The following is a 16,752-nucleotide window of genomic DNA, read 5'->3' as shown; positions in this document are numbered from 1 at the left end:
TGCCACCTCACAGCCATCTGAGATTGCGACACGTACGGAACGGCGTATTCCTGTACATCACGCTCCATTACTCGCTGCTGGCATAGCCTTCAGTGCGCCTGGATTGTCAAGCTCTGGACAGAAAAAAAAAGGGTGTGATATCCTGGAGGCAGCGAGGCTCTGTGGTTAAGTATCTCGGATAGGATCACAAAAGACACTGGTTTCAGGGCTGGGGACTGTTTAGTTTGTTTTTTTTCTTCCCCCCAACTATCTGGTTTTGAAAATGAGGAGGGCTGCGCAGCTTGGCATGTGACATTGAGGCTGTAAAAGCTCACCTCTTTATGCATTGTGTGTAGGTAAGCAACAGGCTGATGCTCTTCTAACTTTTACTTGGAAAAAGAGCAAATATATTGCCAGTTAGCATGCTCTGGCTGAACTTCGTGTGAGTGTAAAAAGGACAGAGTTCTGTGCTTGCAGTAAAAACCGCCTTGCTGAGTTTCACTGGGAGAGAGACAGCTGTATCTCTGTGGTCACTCGGTATCCAGCAGTGGAGCAGGATGGAAGTAGCCGAATCTATTTCTTTTCCCTCAGAGGTGAAGCACAGAGGAGTAGCTAATACCATCCCTAACAGCGTTACATAGTCATGAGGTTGCATCAATGGGTGATGATGCAACACTGTTGGCATATGATGCAGTGTCAGTATGCTAATACTGTAACTTAATATAGCTGCGTTACGACTTTTTTGTAGTAATTACAGGCCGGTAGTCATATGTGGAGCTGTTTAAAATCATTGGTTCAGATTCAGACAGTGCTGGTGTATTGTGTGATGTTTGTGAGGCTTATGCAAGGCAAGATGAAGGATTTGGATCGCTTTTTCAGCCAGACAGCAGCACACGTACATAGGTACGTTTGGCCCTTTCAGGGATCTCTCCACACAGCCTCAGGTTTGAACTGGAATTATCCCTGTGCTGTTAAAGGAACTATAACTGTGGAAGGAACTCTGGGCTTACTGTCTTATGGTCTTACACTTCTATTTCTGGGTGTGCTCTTCGTTAGCCCTACCCATCTGTATGGGCTATAAGCATTCTTACTTTCTTACGGAATCACTCCTGCTATGCTACTTTAAGGAAGGAAGAAGAAGGAATGATGCTTGGGATAAAGGAAGTCAACTTCTGACATCTTTCGGATAGTGCTGGAAGTATTTTAAAAATGAAGTCTAAAATTCATTCAGATGTGATGAGGCTACGTTTCAGATCATCTTACGTTTTCAGTGGTACCTCTTGAAACAGTGTCCGTGTTGTGAAATCCCTGGCTGGTCACCAACCAACGAAAAGTCGTTGGTACGAGAAATGGGGAAGGACGGAATCGACAAGGTGCTGTAGTGGTCAGCAAAGCTCAGGTTTTCTGCTTTGATGGAGCACTTGCTTTATGTGTAACTTTGTGTGGAAAATGCTGTTTTGATGACTAAATTTAGAATGTTTTGAACCATAAACTTCTACATGCAGTATTTAGATGTTACTTGCTGATAGTAGGTATTAAGTGTACTTAGGCATTTAAAATTTCAAATCTTTGGGCATCAGAACTTTTTTTTTTTTGTTTTTGATACTTACTGTGCACGTATGAACTGTGAGCTCTTCCCCAGGCTTTAATACTTTGGTTTCTTACTGCCATATTCTGGGGGGAGTAGTTGTGTGCTTATTTTGCTCGTGTTTCACAAAGCACGGTGTCTCCCTTTTATGTGTCTTGTGAGGTAGGAAGTTGTGTGCTCTGTACAGAGTTCATGTGTGTGATAACGTACCTGTGCAGGTACCGGCTTTTATCCTGAGTATAGGTACTGCTCAAATAGGTCACAACAAAAAAGTTGGAAAGAAAACAGGCAGTGTGTGCATTCCCCTTCTGAATTAAAGTACACATGCTGAGCTCTCGTTAAAAAATAAAAGGAAAAATGAACTGTGCTGTGGAGGGGTTTTTTAATATTCCTCCTCTTAGAATGACCAACAGTACAGCCCTGTTCCAGGCACTTCTTGACTTACAATTTGTATCTCTTTCAATAATAATTTAAGTAACGTAGAACTGTGTAGTACGTTTGGGTTTTTTCCCCCCTCCAAATGTTCCAGGAGACTGTGGTATCTGAAAATATGGTAGACTTATTTTTAGACTTGGGGAAGTAGCGTTTGCTTTTGTGTAATGCTATTCATGTTTGAGGTATCACAGCACACGGTCTGTAGACCAGTATGTGAAGTGCAATGTAATTAGCATATTTTTTTGATTGGGGGGGGGGGGATGGTACTTGAGCACTCTTTCCTCTTCTCCTGGCATTAAACAAAATAATTAAGAGAGAAACGTGCCACTGATGGACTAGAAAACTCCAGGACAGCCTTTCAGTTGCGTTCTTCTTTGAAAGTCTGTTCTTGATAGTTTCATCAGGCTGTCCCTGATGCTGCTTGTTTTAGATTTGTGCCCTTAAAACTTAACAAGCTAGAATTTGGCACTTATATATAGACATTGTGCTTACTTATGCATTCATACTATGATTGATTGGTGTAAAGACTTGCTTGGGATCCCTTTTTTTTTTAGGGTTTTCTAGCCTTCTTCCCCCTCCTTTTGTTTCTGCATTTCTGTGGCATCCCTTCACCTGGGGAACTGGACATCTGTTGAATATGTTGACGCTCGCTAGGTTAGTGGTTCTTGCTTTATTTCTTATGCACCACCTGGAATTTCTGAGGTTATTAATTTCTTTGTGATATTTTCTATATGCTTAGCACTGCTCAGTCTGAATGACCTGTGTACGTCAGTGAACCTCAGTGTCAGATGAATCATATGTCCATTGTCAGGTGGGGAAAAGGAGAGTGAATTGCCCGAAGCAAGCATTGTAGGACAGGGACAGAACAAAGGTTAAGGTTTATTAATATGCGGTTTCCTATGTTGGCTTTTTGCTGTTCAGCACTTCTCCTCTTCCTTCCCCAACTGCTGAAGGTACCGGCATTTCTACCTTTCATTGCCTTTAATTGCGTTCTTTGGTATTTGACTTCTTGGTGTGTCAGGTCTTGGGACTCTCCAGCGGGGCACCAGTAAACAGCTGCTGTTTACCTGTGAGCGTTTGTGTGTGTGTCTGTGTGACCTGTTTGGCATCACCTCGGGAGACTGCGGCTTCCACGGGGCAGGGAGGAATTGTCCCGTACAGCTTTCCTATGTCTTAATTACAGAGCACCTCTTCATTGTGCTGGAGCTTTTTAACCTGTGGTCCGCTATGCTCCTCTCTTTCTAGTGCAAGGGAGGCTGGAAAGCAGCGTCGTGACTCTTGCTTCATGAGCACAGCTCACTCTCTTGGAGTGGCAAGGGCATTTGGAAGGAAAAAGAAAAAAAAAACTGATTAGGCCCTTTGGATTGTATGGGAGAAAATCAATGTTTAGCAAGAAAGTTTTGTCCGCTTTTGATGTGTTGACTCTGAAGCAAAAATGTTTGAATGTATTGCTGTTTCAACATACTGAAGTAAGGCAGAAAGTGGAAAACCTTTGCTATGTGCAGCTGTAGCAATGCCCTTTTCTCTCCTCCTTGTCTTTATTATCAGTAGAGTTTGACTCAGTTCAGCGCTGCAGCTTGAGCACAGAATGGCGCTGGTCAGCAGCGGGTCGGTGTCTGGCCGGAGCTGTTGGATCCAGTGGAGTTCGGAGGTGGGGTAGGCAATGTCAGGTGTTTGTCCCTGTTATTGCATCTTGAAATCACACTGCTCGGGACAGCTGATGTCCTGTGTGCTGTGGTAGCTTGTTCTCACCATTACCTTTGCCTCCCCGTCCTCCGTGGAGGAGAAGTTTTATATTGCCTTGGGTAAGTCACTTAAGCCTCTCTATGCCTTGGTTATCCCATCTGCAAAATGGATATAAGTGTGTGTTACAAAGGAAGGATGCAAAACGTGGCTTATAACAACGGTTCCTTTTAGTTTAGTCTTCATCTTCTTTAGCTTTTATCTCTGAGATTGTTTAACCCATGCCATCTTGTTTTTCAAACGAGAATTGCTGGTAGGACTTAAGATGAAAAGAGGGCGAAAAGGGTCGTCAGGTTTACCTCATGATCTGCAATGCCAGTTTGTTGTATTAGGAAATCCAAACATTTGAAAGGTCTAGGAGAGTAAAATTTAACAGCCAGCCACAGATGCTGAAGGCCAGACAAATACGGGGAAGGAGTGTCACGTGTCTAATGGGGAGTTGGCAAACCCTAGACTGAGGGAAGCAGGGAGTTCGCCCCTGACTCTCATGTTCAGGATTTTGTGTGTTTGTAGGTGACGTGCACAAGTTGGGTGAGTTTTCGAGCTCTGCAGAATTTCTTCCTCTACATCCCTTATAACTGGTGGGTCTCTCCTGGCAGCAGGGTCAAGTCTGTGTGCCTTTAACCAAGACGTGCGGAAGCTTGTGATCAGGCATGTTTATTTTGTCTTTTATTTTTAAGAAGGCTCAATTTCGGAAGGCTGTTTCTCCTCCCACCGCTGTCCTTCCTGGAGAGCCCTTGGGCATCGACTGGACTCCTTGAGTCCTCACTCTGACTTCTGGTTCGTGCACAAAACAAACTGATCCGCTGACCCAGACCTGATGGGGGTCCTTTCCCATTTAGAAGTCCTCTGTGACTCAGTCAGGTGCTGCTCACAATAAGCAGAATATATCAAATGGTCTGTATCATGGAAATGATTGGAATGTTAAAGCGTTCCAGAAGTTTCAAGTCTTGTTTAGGTGTCAGAGAGCTATTTAACATGCACATCTCTGAGTTTATATCAGTCTGTTCTGTCTGTATTCATTCTTACTGAATTCTGGGTTTGACTTTTTTTACTCTTAAGAGTGAGTTAAGCATTTCAGCCTCTATTCATTCTCCTACTTCTTTGTTTCTTTTCCTGCTCTTTCGCCTCCCTCCCCCCTTTTTCTCTCCCAAAGGAAAAACAAACCAAAAAAAACCCCCCAAAAAACCAAAAACCAGCGTTTGCAAGAGTAAAGGAGTTTTCATGACTGGTTTTGGGTGACTCTCTAGGTGAGGTAGTTTGGCCGTGACTTGCCTCTTTGGAGATGTTGGCAAGTTTGGTATTCCAGATGATCTGGCATTAAGTTAAAGCTCTGCCGGAAAGGCTTTACTTCTGCCATGTTTGGAAGAAGAGTTGGTCTCCAATTCCTTTAACAATTATGAGGTGACTAATAACTTGAATGCAGTTTCCCTGCTAATTTGCGGTGCCCTGTAGTGAACTCTGCTGCAGCATGAAAGGGATCAGTGTGTGAGCTCTTCGTCTTCTGGTTTTGGTGTCTTATGCGTCACCTTCTGACTTGGGCTTATTCCTGTATAAACACGAATCAAACTAAATTAAAAAGTTATACCCAAATCACTCTGGACCCAGTAGCCCAAGCTGCATGGATCCACAATTGGGAGGCAGTCCACTGCACTTCCAGTCATCCATAACAATATGTGCTTTTTGTTACCCTCACTCCAGCTGTGTGAATGGGAGCTGGAGGGATGGGAACAAAAAAAAAATGAAGCCTATAAAAGAGCACTCCCCCAAGGCAGGAGATAAGCCCTGACATGAAGTAAACACCATTCCTCCCCCTCTCCCCCCACTTCCAGTATCTTCAGCTGAATATAAATGGATATTTTACAAGTCAGGTACCTGAAGAAGTTTCTAAAACACCTAGTAGCAAGTGAGACTGTATGATACATTCTTATTTTTGCACACCATGAAGTGAAAAATAACTCATCGCTGTTTCACTGTGTAAGTAATGTGGGTAGTTCCAGCAGAGAGTATGGAAATAGATATTCTGCCTTGCCTGCCCTGAATAGGTTCCGCTAACTCTTTTTATGATAATTACTAATTCTTTAACAGTAAATGTTGTTACTCAAAGTTCTGACAAAAGTGGGTAAGAACAACTAAGAATGTTAGATGGCATCTCAAAAGGGTGGCTTTTTTTTAATGATATTTGATGGGAGACCAGATGAACATGGTCATAGGTATGTAGCTAAGAGTGAGCTGATCTCAAGGCAGTCTGGTTTGTTGGGGTTTTTTCCCTTCTTTGTTAAATATCCAAAATAAGTAGGAGTTTATGATGGGGTCTTCGCATTGAAGTGGCAGATTGCTGGAGTTGAGGGAACAAAGTCTTATTTTGTAGCTTTTCAATGGAAAAAAAAAAAAAATGAAGCCTTGATTGAGTTTTCAGTTAGTCTTGAAATTGATTTTGACATGACCTGTCTCATTCACTTTAGGTTATAAATACCCAATTTTACTACCTATAAGACAATAGGAGTTGGCATTCAAGAAAGCTTTTCTTTTTTTTTTTTTTCCTTGTTTTTTTTTAAATGCAATAGAATGCTTCCAATTGAGTGATGCTGGTTAACTTGTTTCTTGTTTCCTAACTTGATCTAGATGGAGAGACTCTTGTCAATGTTGGCTGCTGAAACTACATCTCCTGCACACCAGACAATTACCCCATGGCTGAGACAGGTGTTAGCAGCAGGTTTTCTTAAAACAGTTTTGTAAATGCCCAGAACGTGGCTGGACTAAACGGAGCCCAGCACCAGTGTGGGATGCCATTGAAACAGGGCAAGCCTCATTGCAGCAGCAAAGTCACTTTTGTGACTGTTTCATAGGAAAAGTATTGCTGAAGATGGTCAGTAATGGCTTTTCTCTTAGTCTGTTTTATGCTACAAATACTGAAGACTTTCCAGGTACTAAAATGAGTCAGAAAATGGAATCATTGGATCTCATGCTAATGCTGATTTATCTTTTGCTGTAAGTAGGAGCAACTTCCTTGCCATAGCCTGTGAGCTATGCCCACTATGTTCATTTGCTGAAATAGCCATGTGATCACGAGCTTTGAAATGCTTGCAAGAATTAGAGGAAGTAAACTGAAGGCATTCATATTTAATAGGATCTTAGAAAATCCTGTCTCCAAGAGAATTAGGTACTGCAGTTGTGTATGTGTCCCTAGTGTTGTGGTATGTACAAACACGCTGAACCACCTATTGAGATTTGTACACAATATAAATCTAACATTTTCAGGTTTTCATTGTGAAATAGTGAAATTACATATGTGCCAGTTGCAGGTATGGTGCTAGGATTATGCTCTGTAGGATGCTCTGGAGTGTGGACTTCCAATTTTGCTTTCTGCTGGCTTGCTTGTTTGTTTTTAAGGCTTGAGATGTAGTCTTTGAAAGCAAGCGCTTAGTTATTTTGGTAGTGGAAGAACCCTTGCCTCGTAGTAAAGCTGCTTGCTTTTGTTTGGTATCTGTGGAAGGTATCCAGTGAAGCTTTGCTCCATCTGTGCGTTGTGCTCACGAAGAGCTGAGGATGCTCTGTGGGCAGTATGCTTCCTTTCTGGGCCATGCATACACCAGGGAGAAGTGTGCCTTTAATGCCTTGATTAACTCTATAAATGTGACAGGAATTTGATGTCGTAGGCCTTTTTAAAATTCAGATTCCGTTTTCGTGTGGGGGGGGGGGGAGGAAGATGACATTTGTAACAGCTTTTTCTATACCTGTTCCTGAAAGCAGATGATACTGCAAGAAGACTGTGGCTCATGGTATAGCTTCTTCCGAAAGGAAAGATCCCAGCAAGGAGATGACATTCTCCATCAAACTTGAAAAGTAATCCTTGCATAACTTTCAGAAGCTCAGCTCGAGACTAATCCGGGTTGGCTACACATAATTCTAATTTTCATTAAAGTTATGCTCCAAGATAGCAGGTAGCCCTTACAGTTAAGGCTAGCACTAAATTAATGTCTTGCAATTCATGAAAGATTGCTAATATGTAGGTACTGTTACTGCTGGCAGGATCGAATAGGAGGATCACCACGAGGAACTTCTTGATTATTATATCAATAGGTCTTAATATATTTTTGCAGATACTGTTTGTGGGAAAGTTTATTAACAGTCAAAAAGGAAGCAAAATTAATCAGTAACACAGAATAGGAGGTGGAAAGCACAGTGTCTTTGGGGGTGGTCTGGTATATGACACATATGTAAGGTATTCTATGGCAGGAAAAGCTCTAGAATTCTTAAATTTTGAAGGAGGTAAACTTGTTACATGACATCTTTAAATAAATATTGCAAACTTTGTGATTGTGATTGTATACTTCTCTGCTCTGCAGGAAAGCTGGGATCTGGGAGGCAGAGTACACCTCCAAACTTGTTACCTGCAATCTTTATTCCATGAGTTTCTGTTGAAGGTATTTAAGATTCCTCTGCTGCTTGTCCTTCCTTTAGCAAAGGTATCCAGAGAGGGATGTACTAATTCCTTTTGCTACCAAAAAGTGTTTTTAAACCTGAAGATGATGGTTTAACAAGCAGCCAGGACCTTTAAGTGATAGAAGTGGCTTGGGGAACAAAAGCATGTGAATCCTGTCAGTTAAGACCTGATGGGTAACTTATTTCTGTGAGGTGCCTGAGAATTATGATGATGAAGACTATAGAAGTGATTAAATAAGACTCATTTTAATATTGCGCATGTTATTGATCCCTTAGGACATTCAGATATGCAAACCAGATAAGATCATCTCCTTTGCAAAATGTGGTTTGTTGTAGTTGTGACACCTCTGGTTGTTTTCTACTCAAAATGCCCTCATGTTTTTGTGGAAGTTAGACGTTGTTTTACATAAAGCCACTTGAAGTAACCGAGAGTCTAAATCTTGTCTTGCTCATCTTCGGTATCCGTTTGCCTACTGCTTGTTCTGGGTCGAGGGACCCTTACAGGTTTTTTACCAGTAGTTAGGCTTACTCAAGATGAAAAATCCCCCTAGATCCCATGGGTGATAATGACAACTTTTGTTTCCTTTTCCCTTCTAACTGCAGGACCAGGGGCTAAACATCAGCCCCACAGCCTTCCTTGTTTTTATATGGACATGGCTGTGTGCAAGCATGGCTTATGATGTTCAGCGTGCAGTGCTCCCTTTTGATCTCAGGTGGGGGATGCAGTGTGCATCCAGATCAAGTTTTGTGTGCGGAGGCTTCTGAATTAATTAATGATGGTGGCTGTGCTCGGCTTCCCCTGTAAATAGGTGTGGCCACTGGGTCCCTGCCAAGCTGCCATTTCATTCCCTTATTTGGATTTCTGAACGGTGTCATTCTCTACACACACCCTCTGTTAGGTTTTTAAATAATATAGTTGGGGAAACTAAAATTGCTGCTACAAAATTATTAGCTTATGGGTTATTACTGTACTCCTACAACTGAGATTAAGAATGTGTCATTAGTGGAGGATGGTATCTTGAGCTCCCCCCCAAAAATTAAAAAAGAAAAAAAAAAGGTTACTACTGTGTTTCCAGTAGCTGATGCTAAAGCCAGGTAGGCACAAACCAAATTATTCAGGAGGAATCAAGTTATCATATTTTAGTTGATGCCAGGTTGCCCAATTAAAGTCACTGGCACTTGGTGAGCACAAACTGCCTGCAGAGCACAGCAAAGCCTCATTGCAGCAGTGAGCATCAGTGAAGTAGATGAAAGCAAGCCCCCAAATATGGCATTCCTGAGCAAATATGATGCATGCAAAAAGCACATCTTACTCGATGATGAAAGTAGAACTGATTTTTTTTTCACCAGAGCTAGAAATAACAATTTGCCACCTGCTTTTTTTTTTTTTTTTTTTAATTGGACGTTGCCAGTCATTTCCGTCTCTGTCTCCTAATGAGAGATCCAGAGCTTTCCAGTCTTCTTCCTTGGGGTTGTTGGGCACTCAGTGAAGGAGGTGATAAATTCATGCACACATCCCTCTTCCCCTGTTTAATATTCTGCCAAACAGTTCTGCAAATGCATTTCATAATGCTGCCTCTTTGCATAGAAAAGAGACACCCCCTTCCTCTGTAAAAAATATATTCTACATCTGAAAACAGAAGATAGTAATTCCAGTTCTTGAAAAACATGTTTATACAACAATCCACAGAGACCGGCACCATTAGGTGATTAGATTGCACTTTGATTAAAACCAGTCTGTTGCAGCTACTCGCTGTGGATGGAGGATAGTTGGACAGGCTCAGTCATCTTGAAGGAAATGTCTGTCCTGCAGTGTCAGAGCCGCAGAGCTGGCATTGTTGATCTGGATTGATCTGGATGACGAATATTCCGGTGATAGGAACCCTTCGTGCTCACCCCGTGAATCCAATAGATCTTGGCCCTGGGTGAGGATCAACATAATTGGCCATAAATACAGAGTAACTGAAAAATAGTTCAAACTGTGCTATGTATAAAACAAAGAACCCCCAAACCAAAACACTTGAATCTATTTTTAGCTCTTCTTGGTGTTCTCTCCTTTTGCTTAACAGTAGATACTATAGTTCCTCTTCTTGAAACGGGCACTTTTTTCATGTCTGCTGCTTGGCTGCTGTCTCTGACATGCAGGGTGTTTTTTGTTGTTCCTGCAAGTCAGCTTCTTGCAAAGATTTTGATTTAATGAGTCAGGTCTACCCATATAGTAATTACAAAGATTAACTTGGATAGATGTGAAACAGATGTATAAAACTGTTTGGACCTGGCTCCAGTGCAGCCTCTTAATCAGTGGTTTCATCCTTTCTCTGACTTAACTCCTGTTTCACAGTTTAAACTACTAATTGTAAAATTAATGACAAAAATAATACTTTCTCTCTGTTTCAGTCATGGACTTCCCTAATTCTTTATCATACATCTTTGTTCCTTTGAGTGAGGACATTGCTTAAATGCTTCTGTACAAGGGAATATCGCTCTCAAAACCAAAGCAAAACAAAACTGGTCTACCCAAAGGATTGCTCTAAGGTTAACTTTATCTAGAAATATCAGCTTTTGTAGTTCACTTTATAACACATTGTTCTTACTTTTATGAAACTCAAGAGTCTTAGAGCTGTTTCCTGTGGACTTTTTGAGGAATAACTGTTTTTTCAGGGTTTTGCTGGGGGCCCCCCCCCCCCCCCCCCCCCCATTTGAAGACATAAATTGTATTATGAGTGAAAAGCGAGCTGCATGCTTGTGTCTGCTAGAGCCCGTAGTGGTGCAACCCTAGACAATCATGGGTGTTTCTATTCATGAGTAGCCAACCAAATTGTGATCTGGGTATTTTGAGCCTGCCTGATCTTCTGAATCAACCTGCAGAGAAATGCACTCCATTTTGTGCTGACTTGGGACTCCGCGCAGGGCTAGCCAGTGTTGCATTTTCCACGTAGCATCTGTAAACTCTGTTGCATTTGCTGTGGGCGCTTCGCTTCGGAGTTCTGAACTGCTGACCAGGACAGCAGTAATTGGGTACTCCAGGCTCTGGTTACAGAAAGCCAGATTTGCAAGGTCTTGAATAGCAAGGCTTCCTGGAAGAAAAAAAATTGCAGTTAGCGTTGATTTCTCTTTCTGAACTGCATTATTGGAGCCTCTTTATCTTTGCATCTTCCAGGTATCCACACTTGACTGAATTCTGGCTAATGTCAGTAAAAGCACAGGTAGATCATGGGGCTTGTTTGGGGAGGGAGGAAGGAGTTTGCTAACGTAATTACCACTGAGATACTCTAGACTAAGGAACAAGAGAAGTTGAAATGCACTTGCACTTTGGTCTCAAAACAGTAAGTTTTGATTGCAAGAGGTTAGATTATACCAGTGTTTTTCAAAAGGTTCAGCCTGGATTTTCTGGAGAAAATTTACTCCGAGATTTCCTGTTTTCCTGCACACTGGTGTATGTGAATGGCAGGGTTTGAGAGGGCAGAGTAAAGCTGAACTCTAGTTCTGCTAAATTGGTGTCAAGGTCTGTATGGAGTGCAGTGCAGCTAGTGTAATTAGTAGATCATACTCTCCCAGATCCAGAAGTAAAGGCAGGGCTTCTCCTTGAAGGCCTGTGTGCATTTCCATGTGATTTATCAGCCCATGGTATCCACTTGGTATCCAGTAGAGAACAAATGCTGGAAAACAAGCGTTCTCCAAAAGAAGGACGTGCTGGGGTGACATGCTTGAAGAACAGCTGTTGCCAGTAAGTAGTTTTTCTATATCTGACTTTCTGCTGCTGTCTCAAACGATGCCCTCGCCGGCTGGCGCAGCATGTGATCCCCGTCTGCGGACCGGCTTAACTAAAGGGTTACTACAGGCCCTGGTTTCCCTGCCCTGCGAACGCAAGCATTGATCTGAAGGGTGTAATTATAAATGCTATCGATGGCCCAGGAGGGGAGTCGTATGTTTTATCTCTGGCACAGGAATTCAGGAGTGAGTGGGAGAGACTCTTAATTTGTAACAGGTTTTATTTGCAATCTGACTTGTACACAATAAACGGGTAGCGGTGGTATTAATGAGCATCTGAAAGGAGCTTTTTTTCCTTCCTACAAGGTGGTACTCCACTGTAGAGAGGCTAAAACTGAAGAGCGGGTATGCAGGGTGTTTTGGCAGCTTTCACCTGAATCTTTAGGCACACAGAAGTTAAAAAGCAATGCTTGAATATTTGTAGAAGGTTACCAATGGTTAAACCACGACAGTATGCCAGGTACAGAATGGATCGGCACATTTGTAAAAAGCCGGAGAAGAGCTTTTCCACTCCATGGTGGTTGCTTACGCTGTAGTGAAAACGTGCACCATGACTATTATTTCTATACAATGGCTCTTCCTATAATTCTGTTGAGATGCGTGCAGGGAGGAGTCTGTGTTTTTGGAGCGTACAAAAATGCTTTCAGCTGATACTTAGGTGCTTAAAAAAACCCTAATTTGATACTTCAAGTTTTCCTTCTAGACCAATAAAGTCTTTGAAGACTTTACTCTTGTATTCAAAAATGTTCATGGAAGTAAAGCCTGAACACATGAGACAGAAGCTAGCCCCTTGACTGTCAATACTTAAATTGAAATGTGACTCCTTTTTTTTTCCTGCTGACCAGTTCACTCAGCCTTCCAAAAAGTACAAAAGTTTTCTTATCTCAGTTGTTTGAGGAGGTATGTACAGCAATGCTAAACTGTGGTACCTGTGTCATAGTTTCCATGCCTTAATCTTCTTAGAGAATCCATAGCCTGTCTTATTCTGAAAATTTAATGCTTTTAAAACCCTGTTTTGCAGGCTGAATCTCTCTTGAATTTTACTGGATCATAATTTTTCTAGGTAATGTTGATGGGATTCAGTAATGTTGGTAAAAATGTGGTCCCTAGTATTCTGATCTACAGCTTTCATCATCATTTCATAGAGAAGAAAAACTTTGAGTGACAAAGTAGGCTCTGAGCAAATAAATCTGATTTCTGTTCTGGCGAGTTAGCAAGAGATACTGTTCAGTCCAGTGCCTGTTCAATTTCTTGAACATTTCACTTATTAAGGTTTTAGAAAGTTGCTACATCAGAATGAGAGCCAGGGTTCTTTTTAAATGAAACATGCAACCTTTGAAAGAAATTGCAGAGTGATAGGATACTAAAGACTTTGTTTTCTTGGACAGTGGAGGAGCCGATGCAGGACCTACAAGACAGTGTGTGGTGTCCCCAAGTGCGGGCAGAGCCCCATTGGTGTCCTTGGATGACAGCAGCATTGCACCAAGCACACCGTACCTGCAGCTCGGGTGCCCAGCTACGCACTCCGCTTCTTCTGCGGTGGCTTTTTCTTTCTGATGGAAGTGCTGTCAAAACTTAAGAGCTGCTGCTTGGACAGAGTTTCACTTCCGAGTTTTAACTGCTTATTGCCTGCTTCCTAGGAGGTTCCCTGAACAGATGCTTTAAAAATTAATCTTTCAAAATATTCTTATAAGCATTTTAACCTTTTTTCCTTAGTGGCGTGTGCCACATAAAGCAAACTTCCCATCTTGGAGATGCAGGAGAAGGCTAAGCCGTGGATGGAGCCGGCCGCAGAGCGACAGAGAGTGGGAGCCGGAGCAGGATCTGGGGCCGTGGTGCCTGCTGCGTCCCCGGGCAGCTCGTTGCCAGCGGTCTGTTGGGTTTCAGTGGAAACTTCCACGTGCTGAATGTGGGTCAGCGTAAGAGGTGGCCCTGGTCCTGCGCTGCCAGCGTCCCGTGGCAGTGAAGCGGTTAAACTGCTCTTCTGGTGTCCTTGCAAGATGAAAACTATTTTAGTCCCATGACACGAGCACTATGGGAGTTTAATGCTACAGTTCATTAAAAATGGAGGCTGGCCAGAGCCTCAGAAATACGATTCGGTAGCTTAGGCTTCCCACGTCCAGAGCACGTCGGAAGGAGCAATCTCTGCTGAACTCCTCCAAAACACGGGGAGCACTCTGATGTGAGGTTGCTGCCAAGGTCATTCACATACCTCTTTGTTGGGGAAAACTTTTTGTAAAACACAGGCTTCTTCTGTGCTGGAGGTGCCTTGTGTGCCGTCCTCCCGGCAGAGCTGAGCCAGCTTCAGATTGAGCCAGTGCAGAGCTGATGCCTGGACGATCCTCCCCTCCCACTGAGACCTTTACCAGTCCTGTTCAGCAATTACCTCTACCAGGCAGAATAATTTTTTTTTTTTTTTTTCATTTATTTCCCCCCCCCCTCCAGCAGTGTTACAACTTGTGGCTTCCTGCTTGCTGCAATAGTGTCCTAACTACCAATTACCATGGTTGTGCCATAGTGCTTGTCACGACCCGGTACGCGGTGTGTGTTGTGTGTGTTGCTTTTTGTCATCTTCCGCGATGAAGAACTGTTTGTTTGTGTCCAGGCCAGATGCACGAGGAGCAGCATGGAAGTCCTGCTGTATCTGTCGAGTTTTATAGCACTGCTGGAGATACTGAAGTAGCTATTGCAGTGGTTTTCAATGGGCTTCTAATTAGAAAAGCATTGGACTAATAGGATGAGCTATAATTAGCAAGACCTGCCCTCTAGATAGCTAATCAGGGACCAGAATACAGTTGCATATCCATTTATTAAGTTTCTATATCTGCACTTTTGTAGCAATTTGTTTAACTTATTGGAACCTTTTGGGGTGCTTAAAATAGTAAAACAGAGAAGATGACTGGGCACAATCTCCCAGCTTTTGGGACAAGATGACCTCTGAGCTTGCTGGAGTTTGGTTGAGGGGGGGACAGTTTGATCCTTGGGTGGGTGTCAGAGGGGTGACCCTTTATAACCCTTTTCCCTTGTCCAGAGAGGAGGACTAGAAGTCAGTGAGCTGTTGTCCTGCCTTCTGGACAAAAGAAAAATAACTCTGCAACTTTTTGAGGAGGGAAATGACTCAGTTCTTGGTGGCTTAGCAGAAATAAGAGGCCGAGCTTCCAAAGAGTCGTCTTGGCAGCTAGTGTGCATCAATTACTGTGCTCCACCTACAGCCCAGCGCCTCTTGCCATCTGCCCCGAGAGCTGACACGACGTTGTGTCAGCGTGCACAGCCCTGTGCAAGACCCGCTGCTAAAATTGTGGCTGTCAACTGATTATTTGCTATGTGCTGTGTAAAAGCAGGCTGTGATAAGAGGCATTTGACTTGGCATGTGCTGCTGGTGCAGGTACCTACCAATCCACTAGTATGGCAAAACTAGTTGATTTTTCTAACTGACCAGCGTGCGCTGGCTGTGGGTTTCTTCCCTCAGTGTTTCCATAGAGAGGGAGAAGGAAGGTTTGCATATCACACACTGTATGTACAGGCTCATAAAAGGATTTTTGTAAAGCATAAACAAGCATCGGCTGTCAGAACTCTTTCTGGAGTAAGAAGCAGATAAAACACATGAGCATGTTCTTTTAGAATTATTTTTATATGCTGTCCTGCAGGACAAAAACTTCTCTAAGAAGTTGTTTCCCCCTTCATTCTCTGCTTATGTACAACTTCATGGAAGCTTCTGCAGTGAACGGTGATGTGGTCTCAAGTGGGACCAGGAACAGGGGGACAACTGACTTCATCTGTGTTATGGGGTGTGGGTGGTGGTGTACCCCAGCAAAACCTCTGACTGTATTTAGCCAGTGAATCCAGCTTGGCAATAAAACTTGCTCTGATGTCCCTTAAGTGAAAATACCAAATTGTTACTAAATTGCTGAACTGAGCCTATGTGTGAGCATGCATGTGACTGTGGTATCACTTCCAAAGATGACTCTCTTCGTTTGCATCTCTTAATGTTCCTGCTGCTTAAGTAATATTACTTTTATGTAGGTAACGTTGGACAAATACTGCCTTGTTGGCTGCATCTTACTAGCTATTAAAATGCTTGTCCAGGGGCCTGCTGGCTTGTTGGACAAATTAAAAGCAGCAAGTTTCTTTCTAAAGATGTGTCTTCAAGTGGCATTCTCCTGCATGCACACATGGACCCATGCTGCTGTTGTCCAAGAAGTAAAATGGGGAGGTGGCACAGTGACTGCTGTAAGACCTGCCTGGAGCAAGCTCCTGTGGTACCGGCCATTAGGACAAATGCAGGTCTTGTAGGTCTCTTCCTCCTTGAGGGAAACTGTCAGTTAGAAATGGGAACGCTGGTTCCAACAGGTGTTTGGGTCAAACCAGAGATATCAAGAAGCAGTTGGTTTCCCCCTAGAGTGTTAATGTAAGAAGTAAAGACTAAAGAAATACGCAGTAAGAAAAGCAGTAACTTTAAAATATTTGTATATGTGCTTTTGTTTTTAATCTGAAAGCATTTGAACACAAGCCTGACTTGCAGTTCCTTTCCTTAAAATAATAGGATGCAGTCTTCTCATCTTTCATATGCGTGCCAATGTTTAAGGATGACTGTCTCATCCGCAAGCATGTTTTGGGTGAAGGTGGTGGGCATGTCACCAGGTATACTAACCAGCTTGTCTCTTCCCTCAGGATCCTCGCTGCAGTCACTTTCAGCCACTTGGCCTAGTCGGGATCCCACCTGGAACCCATGAACTTCACTGACAGGTAGGAGTTGTGAATAAGATGGAGGACGAGTCTCTAATATTGCA

At 42.9% G+C, this 16,752-nt stretch overlaps 1 protein-coding gene across 3 annotated transcripts in view; it reads left to right on the top strand.

The window, feature by feature from the left end:
- The first annotated feature begins 3,788 nt into the window (after window positions 1-3,788).
- GATAD2A (GATA zinc finger domain containing 2A) overlaps window positions 3,789-16,752 on the top strand; it is a 44,289-nt gene continuing 31,325 nt past the window's right edge. For all 3 annotated transcript variants that reach the window (XM_010563209.1, XM_010563208.1, XM_010563207.1), the window contains exons 1-2: window positions 3,789-3,807; window positions 16,634-16,708. The gene's annotated coding sequence lies outside the window, so the exon portion shown is untranslated. The remainder of the gene's footprint in view (window positions 3,808-16,633; window positions 16,709-16,752) is intronic.

This window comes from Haliaeetus leucocephalus, unplaced genomic scaffold (genome assembly GCF_000737465.1).
Source record: "Haliaeetus leucocephalus isolate CR32 unplaced genomic scaffold, Haliaeetus_leucocephalus-4.0 Scaffold164, whole genome shotgun sequence".
NCBI classification, from domain to species: Eukaryota; Metazoa; Chordata; class Aves; order Accipitriformes; family Accipitridae; genus Haliaeetus; species Haliaeetus leucocephalus.
The sequence above is the reverse complement of the archived record's forward strand: the minus strand, read 5'-3'. Positions and strand labels throughout refer to the sequence as shown.